Below are 16,047 nucleotides of genomic sequence, written 5' to 3' on the forward strand. Positions count from 1 at the left end.
TGTGACTAGTGTGCTATAAATCAGGGTTCCCAGGAACCCCACCTCGGTCCAACTAATTTTCAGGAGCTTTACACAGAACTCAGAAAAACACAATCACTGACAAACTACAAAAGACAGAGACTGACCATCAGATGAGACACATACACACGAGACGCTGGAAGAACGGCCTTCCTTTTTTGCTCTCTCCAGCACAATACGCCGCAGGGCCCTCCGCCACAAGTTGAGCTATCCAGTAGTTCCCAAACTCAATTCTCTGGGGTTCAAAACAAGGTCTCACTAGGTAAGGACAAATTATACCACCGTCCAAGGACAAATCTTTTCAACCTTTGTTCTTCCCTCTCCTTGGAACCCCCAAATCATACCTGGATTTTTTTCCTGTGACCAGTCCCCAATCTGAAACTAGCGAGGTTACAACCTCCCTACACTCAATAAATACAAAAGAAGCTCATTAGAGAGTCCAAGAATTTTAGGAGTTACTGGCCAGGAAATGGAAAAAGACCAAACACACATTTTACAATACCACAGCATTGAATTTCACAGCCCACAAAAAAATGCTATAATCAAAAAGGCTGACACCAGGATAGATAGTGAGTGGTACATCCCTGCACTAGGGAAGTTGGAGGAAGAAGATCTTAAAGTGAGTTCAATCTGGACTACACAGCAAGGAGCAAGGGACGGGTGACGGTGATATTGGTAAGATATAAGAAAACTGAAGAGTTCATACACTGCTGATGGAAAAGTCTGCAATTTCTTAACTGATTACACTTTGTAGAGGTACTAACTCAGCAATTCTACTGTTAGACATATACACAAAGGAACTGAAAGCAAAGACTCACACCAAAAACAAGGGTTAGGGATGTAGCTCAGTTGTAGAGAGCCTACAGAGTCTCCATTTAAAAAAAAAAAAAAAAAAAAAAAAAAAAAGACTTTTCAGCATTGTGTGGTGGTTTACGCCTTTAATCCCAGAAAATAAAAAGCAGGTGGGTCTCTGAGCTGGAGCCCAGCCTGGACTACATGGGGAGCATGGGGGGCATAGAGCTCAGATCCCTAGAACCCACGAGTAAATGAGTGCTGGCTCACTGTAACTTTAGCTTCAAAAATCAAGACACAGACAGGGTCCCCGAGCAAGCTGTCTAATGAAACCAGTGAGCTCTGGGCTTGACCAAGAGAACTTGCCTCAAACATTAAGGTAAAAAAGTAATCAGAAAAATCCCAGATATTAATCTTGAGCCTAAGACCAAAAATGTGCCCACTAACATGAAAATGTGCACATACACACAGCATACATCAAAAAAGAAAAATTACTCTCAAAAAAAAAAAAAAAAATGAACATGGGGCTGGAGAGATGGCTCAGTGGTTAAAAGCACTGACTGCTCTTCCAGAGGTCCCGAGTTCAAATCCCAGCAACCACATGGAGGCTCAGCTACTGTAATGGGATCTGATGCCCTCTTCTGGAGTGTCTGAAGACAGCTACAGTGTACTCATATATAATAAATAAATAAGCCTTTTTAAAAATAAACACATATTCAAAATAGAATTATTCATAATACCTAAGTCTAAATAACCCAAGTGCTGATCAGACAATAGACAAAATGTATGTTCATATAGGTTGCTACTAACCCATTAAAAAGCAATCAGCTAATAACACATCCCACATCATGTCAGAGCATAATAAACAAGACACAGAAATCTATCCACTTTATGATCCCATTAAACTGTTAAAAACAACCGGGCAGTGGTGGCACACCTTTAGTCCCAGCACTAGAAAGGCAGAGGTAGGAAGATCTCTTAGTTTGAGGACAGCCTGGTCTACAAAGCGAGTTCCAGGACAGTCAGAACTATACAGAGAAACCCTGTCTCAGAGATATAGACGACAGAATGTTCAAGGCAAACAAACCCCTAATAGAAAGATTAGCAGCAACTTCTAGATAGATTAGATAGAGACAGACAGACAGACAGACAGACAGACAGACAGACGGATAGATGGACGGATACATACATACATACATACATACATACATACATACATACATACAATGTTCGAAACAGACAAACTCCTAGAAGTAGATTTCCAGGCACTGAGAGGAAACAGAAATAAGGGTGGTTTCTTTCAAGGTAGTGAAAATATTCTAAATATTTTATATGCTAAATATTCTAAAATTGATGGCCCATGGTCCTGTGATATACCAAAAACCACATCATTATGTTTACAGTATATGAATTACATGGTATGTTAGAAATACTTCAAATACATTTAAAGAAAACTCAATGATTCTTATAATGTGTTTCAAAATGACAGATCTAAATAGACAGGAATCAGTAGCCACTGATTGTCTACACAACAGGCTGGGCAGTGGTGATGCAGCCCATTAATCCCAGCACCTGGAGGCAAAAGCAGGCGAAGCTACAGATTGAAGTCCTGGACAGCCAGGGCCACATATGGAAACCCTGTCTTAAAAACAAACAAAAGAACCAAAAACAAAAAAAAGGAAGTCTACATAACAAAGTAAATTCATTCCAAACTGTACAATAGACTTATTAAATTTCTATGAAGCTCCTGGTCACTGATTAGAGGCTATATAATAAAGCAATCTATGCTAAACTGAACTCTTGGTACGGCATTTTTCATACATATTCTGAGATTCTAAAAATCTATATGAAAAGGCCAAAGTGCCAGAAAAGCTGCAGTAGTCTTGACCAAGAATAAAATACAAGGAGCCCTGCCTTCAGGAGCACACAGCTATGGCTCAGGCCAGCTCACACGGTCCAGAAAGACAGAGAACCAACACACAGATGGGTGAACAAATCAGACCTCAAACATGAACACACACACATGTGCAAGGGATTTTGACAAAGAGGCAAAAGCAGTTGGACGGAGAAAGGGTGAGTAAAGAACTAGGGGTGCTATGACTGGACGCCTAGAAGCCAAACAAACCAACCTCTAAGGCGTACAACCACACCTCAGATTCAAAGGAATCATGAAACACAGAACTACAGAACTTACGTACGGTGACACAGGAAAAACCTAAGAACTGAAGCAAAGGTCTACAGAGGTTGGCACCGGAGCCATGCTACCCTCCATTAATGAAAATAAATCAGACCTGATCAAAACCAAAGACTTTGTTAAGATGAAATTTCTAAGATAATTCTCTATAAGTTCAAGGCCAGCCTGGTCTACAGAGTAAGTTCCAGGAAAGCCAGGACTACACGGAGAAATTCGGTCTCCAAAAGCAAAAACAAAACAAAAAAACCCACAACAAAAGTTCTCAAATAAAAACTCTATAAAGAATTCTCAAAACACAACAATAAATAAGCAAATTATTCTCATTCAACAAGATTATCAAGCATTTCACAAAAAAAAAAAAAATCTGAAGAGAATAAAGGTATTAAAAGATGATCGAAACCATCAAGCGTAACAGCAAGTAACTAAATACCCACTTAGCACACAACTCAGCAATCTCACCACTGAACACCTATTTCAAAAAAAATGAAATAAAATAAAGCTTTTATTTACATAAAATCCTCATATTTCCTGCACAAATTTTCACTGGCCCTTGGGTTACAATGGAAAACTCTAAACATAACTCCAGGCTCAGGGATAGCTCAGCAGATAAAGGCACTAGCTCTTTACACAAAGACTTGAGTTCAAATCTCTAGCACTCACATAAATAACCAGGTGTGTCTGTAATCCCGGCACAGTGAATGGGTGGGGAAAGCCTAGCTCCAGCTTCAGCAAGAGACCCTGTCTCACCAAAATGGGACAAAGAGCAACAAGAATGCTTATCCTCCCTCTGACCTCAGCACACACACACACACACACACACACACACACACACACACACACACACGCACGCACGCACGCACGCACGCACGCACGCACGCACGCACGCACGCACGCACGCACGCACGCACGCACGCACATACACCACAAACAAGCCCTCAACAGGTGAAAGGTTAAACAAAGTGTCTTTCTTTAACTTACCACTACATACCATCCTGGAAATGGAAAAACCATAGAGCTAGGGAACGGGCTGCCAGGAGTCAGGGAGCCGAGTTGTGAAGGGACTATCTCAGGGTGTGGCAAGAGGGGTGGCCTTTGTGGTGACTCAAGTTTTGTATCTTCACTGTAGTGGCTATATACATTTCTACATGAGAAAAAAACGGAACAAAATTATACATATACAATTAGTGTAGGTCTATAAATTGTTACAAAAAAAAAAAAAAACTACCAATTGAGTAGTCTTATTAACTGAAAAGTACCATTGTCAACTTTCTGGGTTTCGTACCTTACAAAATGTCTAGATGAAGAAAGCACAGCATTCTTTCTGGTTTTATTTTTGAGACAGAGTATCCTTTTGTAGCCCCTGTCTGGCCTGGATATTGCTATATAGACCAGGTTGGCCTCGAAGTCAACAGAAATGTGTCTATTTCTCCTGACTGCTAGAATTAAAGGTGTGCACAGCCACTTTCTATAATTTTTCAAAATACAGTTATCCTAAAAATAGCAAGAGCTGTAGAACCAGCAGGCTTGGCAAGTGAAATGCACTGCTGCCAAGCCTAGGGACCTGAGAGTCTGATCCTTGGGACCCTCGGGGTAGGTAGAAATTGAATTACTACAAGCTGTCATTTGACCAACAGGTAAACCAGGGCAATGGGTGTATGTGCGCAAGCACACAGACAGACAGACACATACATTACATAGATACACATCCCTTCTCCCTCTCCCCCCTCTAAACAAGTAAATAAACAAAACACTGAAAAGAGAGATAGGGTGATGAGTCAGTAGTTAACTGTTTGCTACAAAATCACTAGGACTAGAGTTCCAGGCCCAGCATCTATGTAGAAAGTCACAAATACCTAGCAATCTCAGCTCCAAGGGTCTGACACAATCATCTTCTAGCCTCTACTCACATACAAGCACATGCATATCCTCCCAAGATGCATGCATGATACAAAAAAAAAAAAAAAACAAAAAAAAAAACAAATACATAAGGAAGAGGCAGGAAACACAATAGGTAGAAGTCTAAATGAAACAAGATTGAACAAGATTGGCCAACAATTTCTAACTGTAGAGTTCCTCAGATTTTGCTTTCTTTCCTCTATTTAAATTTGTCCATGACATTAATAAAAATGTAAGAAAGCCAACCAACCTATAAACCAAAGTATTAACAAGAGTTTCTCTTGTTTTTTTCTATGCATTTCAATTCTGAAAAATAAATGTTATTCTATAGAATGATTTTTGGGTTCAGTGGGTAAAGGCACTTCCTGTATATAAATCCCAACAACCTAATCTCAATCCCTTCTACTAGGCAGGAGGAGAGAACTGACTCCACAACGTTCTCCTCTCACCCCACACACACCATAGTACCTGCATACACATCATCTACATTTAAACAATAATTAACATTTTAAAAATAAACATAAAATGATTTTCAGCAGGTTAAGTTAAATCAGTGACTTGTATTTTGCCCTTTTACGTGTGCATGTGTTCCGGTGTGTGTGTGTGTGTGTGTGTGTGTGTGTGTTTTATTTTGGGTTTAGTTCTGGTTGAGAATGCTTTTAAGCATCACCATGGAGAGGATCTAACATAAAGAGAACCCTACTAACACTTCTTCCTCTAACAATACACTGCTTGCACAATATGAAAACAGTTCACTAAATATCCAATTTATGAGCCAGACACTGGGGGAAGCATACTTTTAACCCCACCCTTGGGAGACAGAGGCAAAAGGATTTCTGTGAGTTTGAGGCCAGCCTGATCTACTAAGCTAATTCCAAGATAGTCAAGGCTACACAAAGAAACCCTGTCTCAAAAAAAAAAAAATATATATATATATATATATATATGTATGTGTGTGTGTGTATGTGTATATATATATACATATATACATGAAATATTATACTACCTATAATATATTAAATACTATGATACCTATATTATATATAATATACATATTGCATGATCCATAATATATACAATATATACTATATATAATATATAAGATATATAACATATTTATGAATATAATATGATATATATCCAATTTGTATTACATCCAACTCCATTCCTAAATAATTTTTCTAAATTTACCCAAACATACCTTCCTAGGGAAGATTTACAATTAAGTCATTAATACAGTGATCCTCACAAAACAGGAAAAAATGGATATGCTCAAAATATCCTAGATGTTTTCATCACGCTAGCCGCCTGTTCTGTCTACTACACTCGGCATGTTAGCATGCACCTGTAACCCCCCACCCCACTCAGAAGGGCAGGATCTGAGGCAGGCAGAGGTAGGAAGGCTACCTGAGTCTAGAAACTACAGATTTGTTGTAAATAAGAAGAGTAAACAAAAAGGAAGGAAGGAGGGGAGAGAGGAAGAAAGGGAGGGAGGAAAGAGAGGCGAATGAAGCAGAAAGGAAAACGAATTTTTGCCAAGATTATCATTAACTTTAAGCAATCTTGTTTTAAAATTGTATATGGTCTTTTTAACTTTTTGAACATTTTTAAAAGAGGACTGGGGGAGATGACTCAGAATAAAGCACGCGTCTGAGTCCCCAGGGCCCAGGTTGCTGCACACATTGGCAGCCAGCCTATCCAAATTCATGGAAAGACTTTGTCTCAAAAAAATAAGGGAGAGCTCATGGAAGCACAAACCATTCATGCATACATACAAATTATTAAAAGGAAATATTGAAAACCGCAGATTACAATTCACTGAAGAATTCAACAAATATAAACAAATATGAAAAAATAACAATAATTTGATGGACACTAAAAAAGAATACTCACCATGTAAGTGATGAAGTTTCCTAATTTGATTACTTTAATATGTCAAGATAATAATCTATCCCTTGGTGGTGATTAAAAGTAATTCCAATAAAATAAGTAAATGTAAACTATAACAGGGCAGTGGTGATGCAGGCCTTCAATCCCAGCACTAGGGAAGCAGAGGCCTATGTATCTCTGAGTTGAGATCAACCTGATCTACAGAGCAAGTTCCAGAACAGCCAAGGCTACAGAAAAACCCAGTCTCCAAAACCAAAAATCAAAAAACCACTAACCAAACCATGTAACAAACAGCATATCGAGCTGTGGGATAGAGACTGGAGGAGAGATGGTTCCACAGATAACAGCTGCTGCTCGACCAGAAGACCTAGGTTCAATTCCCAACACCCACATGGCAGCTCACAATCCAGCTCCAGAGGATCTGACACTCTGGCCTCTGGTTTCCGGTACACATTCATGCAAGCAAAATACCTATTCACATATAAATTTTTTTTAATTAAAAACTTTAACATTCTTAAAAGCTGTGGAAGATATTCATAAATATTTCTATCTATACCTTGTTAAGCATCCTTCATAAGGAGGTCCAAAGGTTTCCATTTCTTTTTTTGTTTTGAGGCAGTCTGGCTATCTAGCCTACACTCACCTGGAAGTGGTGATCCTCTTGCCTCAAGCCCTCTGAATTCTAGTATCACAGCCCTGGGCAATGGCCAGGCAGGAAGGTTTTAAACTGAGATTACTATTAACACAATTCCTTTTCTCCCTGGCATTTCTGAAAAAGCTAAGCATTCCAGTTACTTGTAACCACTGAAAATGTCCACATGAAAAACACATCCACCCAGTTAGATGCCAAGTATCTACATCGATCTATTCAATCAAATTCAAATGAAGCACAAACCCCATAAAAGGAATTAACACTGAGGAATATTCAAGGCCTTTGTTTTTTTTTTTTAAAGGCAAAGATATTCCATGCAAATAATTACTCTTAGGCTTACACATTTCAACAATAAACTAAGCACTGCCACATCCATTTTCCTCAGCTTTTTAATGCTTACTATAAAACCAACTCAGCCACATTTCCCTCCAAACAAATAAATAGCCAGTTTCATTAGTCTATTCTTGGATAGGTCACCAGACTGGGAATAAGAGACCCAGTCTATTCCCAGCTGCAAACACACTGGTAATCTCCAACACTAAACACTCAGGTTGAGGTTCTACACTCTTATCACACTGATAATACTATTCAGAAGTTCAGAGTCTGCTTCAAACACACAAAAGGCAATTGCTAACATATTTTTAGATTTATTAGATCTAAGATTCTATAACTTATTTAAAGTAATACTTAACACATTTGAATTTTCATATCCATGTACTAATTTATCATTGTTCGCCACAAAATTAGCATGCCTGGTTTTTCAAAGTTCTAAGTGAGAAATTTAACAAGTCATAATTATTACATAAAATAAAAGACTTAAATGCAAGCGGGAGTGGAGGGCTTCCAATTTGCATTTCCTAACTTTAATTTCGAGTCTACTACATATGCAGCCGTTCTGTCACTGTAAAAAGTACTTTGCAGTCTGGAGAACAAAGTTTAACCCTCACAGTCTAACCCTGGAAAGTCCTCGGGAGAGTTCTCACCACTAACCTCGCAGGTTTTACCAGCATAACCAACATAAGGACTACGGCGCACATACTCTGCTTAAGTCCAAGTTATAAACAAGGTTGTCTAGTAGACCAAGTTCTAGCCTGACCTTCTGACGAACCATAAAGCTGTAAGCACAGGGCAGCGGACAAGAGGAGCAGTGGCCCCTGGCCCCCGGCCGCCCACTGGAACAGACACTATACCGGGCACCCAGAGCGCACCGCCGATCCGGAAGCAGCAGAGAGGCCTCGGGCGCACGCGCTCCACACAAAAGGCTCCGCCTCCCGGCTCTCTCACTCCCTCGACTGCCGCCAAGGGGCCTTCCTTGGCCACAAGCGCGTGGGTCCCGTGGGCCCGCGGCTCGGCGCGGCTCGGTGCAACTCGACTCGACTCGTTTCGGCTCGACTCGGCTCGGCTCAACTGGACTCGGCTTGGCTCGGCTTGCCTTGGCTGTTCGGCTCCGTTAGGCCAGGCTCCCCAATCTGTGCAGAACTCCAAAAGCCCAGGAGACTTGAGGACTCCCTATTCCCGGGTGTCTAAAATGAAAAATGTGTGGCTTCAGGAACTTTGGTAAAAACCTGCACCCTTACAAACCGAACCTGTCATCAGAAGGTACCAGGAACAAGGCAGAACAGTGCCTTAAATAGAAAGAAACCTTTCAATAACCTTCATTCTTTCCTCTTCCTCTCACTTATCTATCCCTCAATTTTCTCAACTCAACCCCACCCCCGGTTCAACAAAAGAACTGTATTTTTCCTTAAGGAATACTTACTTTCCTTAAGTTTACCAAACAAGTTTCCTAAGTCTTTTCCATAACATTCCTACTTTGCTATTCAAAATCTCACCAAATTTAACTTTTATAATTTGTACCAGCTCCTGCCAAATAACTCATTTTTCTGGTTCTCTCAAAGTTAATATTTCCAAGCCTAACGTCCGCATTCTGTGAAATTCCAGGAGTCACTTTTAAAAATCCATTTTCTAGGTATGGCCCAGCCCTTGATTTTTCTTTTGACAGTACTGGGATAAAATCGAACCTTCACCACTTAGCCATACCTCCAGTCCCCTTCTCTCCAACCCTACCCTCAACAACTTAACATAAATCTGTTTTTGGTTTGGTTTGGGTTTTTTTGGACATGAATCTTTAAAAATACTTTCTAAGCTGGTGGCAGTGGCACACACTTTTAATCCCAACATTAGGAAGTTAGAGAGATAAATGGATCTCTGTGAGTTCAAGGCTCTACAAACAAAAATTCAAGTCATTTGAACCACTCATACCCCAAACCCACAGCAATGAGAGGCAGCTCCACAGGCACCCTCAAACTCTATATGCAACACACACATACACTAATAAATACTTTCTAAAAAAAAAAAAAATCCTTGATAGTATAAAGAAAAAGGTGACAGAAAATTAAATTTGACAAAAATAAGTACTATTACAGAGCTAGGCAAGTTAAGTTTGGAAGCAGAGATCCAAGCAAATAAGAGGCCTGGTGTTGGTCTTAATTATCATTAATCATGGTAAGTATACAGAGATAAAGGATTTCTTTTTTAGGTGGTGAAGTTTCCACTTAAGCTATATTTTGTCTTTGAGATTAGCAAGTCAATGCCTTAGAGCTGTTCTGTAGATAAGACTAGAATATATGTGTACAAAATTATCAAAAAAAAAAAAAACTAAAGAAATAGAAACAAGCCAAGAAAACATATTTAGAATTGTGTGGGGGAGGCATCTATACATTGGTAAGAAATGGGAAGCAAACTCCTAAAACTAAGAAAGTATATGGCTGATGGGGCCAGAGAGACGACTCAGTCAACGGTTAAGAGCACTGACTGCTCTTCTAAAGGTCCTGAGTTCAATTTCCAGCAACCACATGGTGGCTCACAACCATCTGTAATGGGATCTGATGCCCTCTTCTGGTGTGTCTGATGACAGTGACCGTGTACTCACTACATAAAATAAATAAATCTAAAACAGAAAGTATATGGCATAAGTGAGGTATGGAGTGCACATAGTCTCAACCACTGAGAGGATCAAAGTTTCAGGCCAGCTTATCGAAAAATAAGATTGTGGCTCTTATTTAAAAGCTAAAATAAATAAATATTAGATAAAAGGCATGACATACCAGGGGCATATTAAGTTCCTCAGCAGATGTCTATCCCTTTCCTTCTAAGCTGTTCCTTCCGTGTCAATCCCGGATCTCACTATATATGCAGTAGTGTTTCGAGGTTAGCACATCTTCTCCACATTGCTCCTGTAAACTGCTCTTCTCTTCCTCCTTACTTTAACTGTAATCACACCCATGTCCTCTCTGACCTCACGTCCAGTCTATGTATTTAACCCAGTACTTCTCAACCTCCCTAATGCTGTGACCCTTTAACACACACAGCAGGACACCCCAGACTACTACTGGCCATCTCTCAAAAAAAAAAAAAATGGGGAGGCCCTGTCCATGCTCTATGGTCAAAAATACAAGCCTTTCCTTTCATCTCTGATATACTTCATTTTTAATGTTTCCTTTCTAGTCCACATATCTCTCAAATAAGTTTATCAGAATAGTACATATGAAGGGTTATGATTCTACAAATGTTACTTTGTACAGAAAAATCAAAGAACTGTTGTCTATAACAAATCCGTCTGTTTCTCTCAGTCTCATTACCTCAGAAACAATGAGACTTTTTACCTCTTGACCAGACTGCTGTGACCACTTCCTCTTCTCAAAGTCACCCTTTCCTGCATAAACTGCTTCTCTAATGTCTAAACTCCATTCTCCTACTCCATCAGCCTAATAAAGTATCTTCCTGCTTCTCCTGTTACTACTCTATCACTAAAGGATTGGTGGGCAGTTCCCGCTATCCACCATCCCGTCTGCACCATCCACCACTCTCTGAAAAACTTCCTCCAATGACTTCAATTCTGCTTTGCTCTAGACTAGCCATTATTCTCAGTGAGCTCAACAACATGCTCAAAAACTTTCCTACCTTCATTTCCTAAAGATATCTCACGTCAAATAACCACATATATATACTAAAAGACAACCCATCAACTCAGTGCTCAGTGTGTTTCATAATTTCAAAGATTCTCATTTCTTAGCCACAACCATATACGTGTGTGTGTGTGTGTGTGTGTGTGTGTGTGTCTGTGTGTGAGTGTGTACTTCATCTCTTTGAGACAGAATCTTGTGATGTAGCTCGGGCTAATTTTGAACTGTCTTCCTACTGAGTACTGGCATCATCATGCCTTGCTTTACCCCTGCTGTTTCCTGGAATTTAGCTTTATTTACTCCCTACACACCATGAAGCTAGCAGTCCTTCAGTCCTGCTCTCCTCAGAAGGTCAGTCTTCTACCACACTCACTGTCTCCTCAGTGAGTCTACCCTCACCTGCTTTCTCCACACTCACACACACACACACACACACACTCACACACACACACACACACACACACACTAGGGATTAAGAACAGCAGCAGAAAGCCACCGACTCTTCCATGGTTTATTCTAAATATAACTATTCATCCCATCAACTAATCTAAAGCATTTCCATACTTAAACGCTTAATCCCACCCAAATACTCAAGTCCTTCCATGAAAATCTCAGATCATACCTTTGGCACCTGTAATCCTCTTTACAGCTTCTAAAATGCTGCTGCTTCCTTCACCTATCCGTTACTTACTGCCTCCAGTTTCAGATTAAAGTATCCATGCTTCCTGAAGTTAACTCAATACAACTCCTACATCCATCTCTCTTCATCCACTAAGTAAACTTCATGCATCCCAGTGATTGCCTTCTTGAGGACCACAAAGAAAAGCCGGGTTCTATGTACTAGCCCTTGGCCCCCACTCAAGTCCTCACCTCTTCAGCATACACTTAAAGACCTTTCTTGGTTTATACAAGTATTATTCTACACAGCATTCCTCTACAAGAGTCCTGGTTCGTGTGGTCTCTGCTGCTGTGAAGTGAGTGTTCTAATTCTATTGTAGAACTTTATAAAATGTCCTCCCTCCTAATACTGCCTCCACCCTTTCCTTCATATGGATTATCTTCCGCAGCTCCCCAGAATAAGCTTGCCATCCTCTGCCTCAACATGTTATTCCTAAGGAATCTTAACATATGTTAATTTTTTATTTTATTTTATGTATTTATAAAGCCAGGTACAGTGGCCCATGCCTTTAATGCTAACACTGGGTGGCAAGAGGCAGGTAGATCTTTGTGAGTCCAAGGCCAGACTAGTCTATGTAGTGAGTTCCAAGACACCTAGGGTTATACAGAGATATTGAAATAATCTTTTTATGCACTGTGTAAAGGTTGTCTTTGTATTATTCAAATGTTGATTTCTCTACTGGCACAGAGTTGAGTACAGGCTAGACCTTGGTAATGTTATTTTTATTCATCACCTGTCCTAAGTATTTTGTAAAAACTCTTCCCCATCACCTTCTGAGGATTAAGTAAAGAGCTGGACAGCCAATAGCAGGAGAGGAAAAGTGGGTCAGCAGAGATAGGAATTCTGGGGGGGTGGGGGGAATGGAGATGCAGTGGTGATTTGCCACCTAGCCATGGAGGAAATCAGACGAATGATGACTGAGTTGAAGGTAACAGGCTTTGTGGCAAACACAGACTAGTATAGACAGGATTAGTAAGTTATACAAGCTAGTTTCGGTGTCATTATTGGGTGGCTGTAATAAGTCTACATGGTGAGTTCCAGAATAGCAAGAACTATGTAGAGAGACTCTGCCTCAAACAACAACAAACCAGACCCAAAAAAATAATAATAATACATTTTATTTATTTCTATGTATGGTATTTTGTCTTCATATATATCTGTGTACCACATGCATGCAGTACCCATGGAGAAGAGAGGGTGACAGATCCCCTGGGACCAGAGTTATGAACAGTTTAACCCACCACATGGGTGCTGGGAATCAAACCTGGTTCTTAACCACTTAGCCACCTCTCCAGCCCAAATACTGCTTAGTTAACACTTAAATTGTTAGTCCAAATTATTTCACAGCCACCAAAGTGCCCTACCAAATCCAGTAGTAATGTCAACTACCAAGCCACAAATGTATTCTCAAGTCTCTACTGGACCTCTTAGAGCTTTGTCCAGTACTTTTAACTCTTGCTAGATAACCTACCCTTGATGTTTCTATTTAGTTATGTAGTTATTATGTAGCCCAGGGTGTCCCTGAATTCACTATGTGGGTATCAAATTCACGGCGTCTTCCTACTTCACCCAGTCTGGTGCTGGGACTACAGGTGTGACCCTACACCTGGCCCAATGTCTTACAACACTGAGACAGTCTAACTCACCGACACTCACCCCTGCTGACAGCACTACAGCCCTCAACCACTTTTTATTCTTACCATCATGACTGCCAACTTACATCCTCCACACATCACACTCTGACACAGCCTTGTAAATGTCTTTCAATCATGTCTCTATCACACAAGGAAAATGTCTTAAGACTCCATTCTTAAACCCTCTTCTTAATTCCAGTCAAAACTCATCAATAAAAACAAAATTCTATCAGTGGTGCCCCATTATATCTTAAATTAAAGATCCTTTGAGTTCCCCAAATTACAACTGTCCAACAACTGTAAAAAAGGTAAATACACTGTGGAACAGTGACATAGAAGACAACTAAGAAGGAAATGAAAACCAATAAATCACTGCTACATGCAACAGAAATTAATCTCACAGCCATGACTTGAGCAAAAGAAAACAGACAGAGGTAAGACCACATTTATAAGTTCAAAGTCACACAGAACTACACTGTTACAATAGAGATTAGAATAGTAAGTGTGGTTTGGAGAACATATCCTCCTACTTAGAGGTGGCACATAGGGAACTTATGGGAATAGAAGAAATGTTAGAAACCTCGTATATATTAAACTAGAAGGTAGCTATGTAAAAATAAATACATAAAAATAAGTTTTAAAACATATTATCCTGTGCCTTTAGGATTAGAGCACTTTACTGGGCCTATTACAATAAATAAAATGTTTTAGACCACTTTGGTCTGGATTTGGAGCTTTTCCTGCTACTATATTCTAGCTTTATTTCTTTCCATTCCTCAACATGAACCATAATTATAGACAATTTAAACCACCAACCCCTTAACACATCCAGAATTGCCATTTCTATGGCCCTCATCATCTGACCTACAGTCTAACCTATCCTTCAAGTTCTAAGGTACACACCAATTCCTCCACAAGGCCTGATCAAAGCTGTCATATTACTTGTGTCACAGATGATGCATATATTTGTCCCTAGATAAGTTCCTGAAGAAAATGGACCATATGTTCTTAAACATAGATGTATTCTTTCATTGCCTACCATAAAACCTTATACAGCACAAATGTACAGATTCCTAAGTCAATTCTGGCAGTCCATCAAAAATATCCTGTAACCTAACCCTTACATCCCAGTTTGAGTATTTAATCATACAGCAAATTACTAAAAACTCTTACTACATGAAAGAAACTGTCGGTTATTATGTACCCCACTATTCTACCCAAAAATACAATCCAACTTCAGCTGCTGTCATCTGAAACTAGCTAGCCAGTCTCTCCACGGCAATAACCCCATGCCACCCTCTCATCTCTAATATGACTGCTGCTACTAACTCAAGCCCTTCTGAATTTCATTGTGAGCCTCCCAACTGGTCCACTCATCTCCTACCACACTGCCCCAATGCTATATGGTATATCATTGTCATTAAATAAATAAGCCTGGGCACATAACCCACTGGTAGAGCACTAGCCTAGGATATAAGGAAAAGAAAAGAAAAAAAAAAAAAAAAACTTATCAGTCAATTCTGTCTAACATATAGTTCTTAGTAATTCTCTAATCAAAATTCTATAGTTACACATTAATGATATGTTGACATACTTCAAAGTTATTGCTAACATTTTATTTTCATCATCAAATCCCCACAATAACCTTAGTCAGAAAGGTACAATGATATGAATTTCCCAATGAGAATGTGGAGATTCAGAAAAGGAAATAATTCTCTGCAATCACAGAATGGGTAAATACAAGGGCTAAGACAAAAAAAAAAAAAAAAAAAAAAAAACTTGTTTGCCTACAAAGCACAACACTAACTCATCAAATACAAACTACTTATCAATATTCTACCCAACTCAAACTAACTCTTCCTACTTTAAAACATAATATGCTCTACTCATGAATTAACCCCTCTGTACTTAAACTACAGGTTATGATTATTTAGCAATTGAAACCCATTTCATACATGATAATTATGTTCCTAACCCAAACCCCTTAAGTCAGTTTTCTTTTTTGGAGGGGAGATTTTTCTGGGCATCGTGGCACATATCTTTCATCAAAGTACTTAGGAAGCAGAGGCAGATAAATTTCTAAATTAAAGGCCTAGTCTATATAGTGAAACAGGACTATACATAGTGAGACTCCATCTTTTAAAAAAGGTTAGGCTCACAACCAAAAATGTAAAAAAAAAGGGGGGCTGTTAGGGAGATGGCTCAGCAGTAGAGAATGAGCTGCTCTTCCAGATGACCTAGGTTTAACCCCCAGCCCACTCAGCAGCTCCCACCTGTTTCTAACTCCAATCCTAGAGGATCCAATGTTCTCTCCTGATCTGCAGGGG

General features: G+C 39.6%; 1 protein-coding gene across 6 annotated transcripts in view; it reads right to left on the minus strand.

Moving 5' to 3' along the window:
- ZNF148 (zinc finger protein 148) overlaps positions 1-16,047 on the minus strand; it is a 102,107-nt gene that overhangs the window by 79,260 nt on the left and 6,800 nt on the right. For 3 of the 6 annotated variants that reach the window (XM_080919128.1, XM_080919134.1, XM_080919132.1), the window contains exons 2-3: positions 8,651-8,965; positions 3,983-4,145 (exon numbers count right to left, since the gene is read on the minus strand). The exons of 1 other annotated variant lie outside the window; for it this stretch is intronic. The gene's annotated coding sequence lies outside the window, so the exon portion shown is untranslated. 2 more of the 6 variants (XM_080919130.1, XM_080919131.1) reach the window with 2 other exon arrangements.

The sequence above is a fragment of the Micromys minutus genome (assembly GCF_963924665.1).
Source record: "Micromys minutus genome assembly, chromosome: 7".
Lineage (NCBI taxonomy): Eukaryota > Metazoa > Chordata > Mammalia > Rodentia > Muridae > Micromys > Micromys minutus.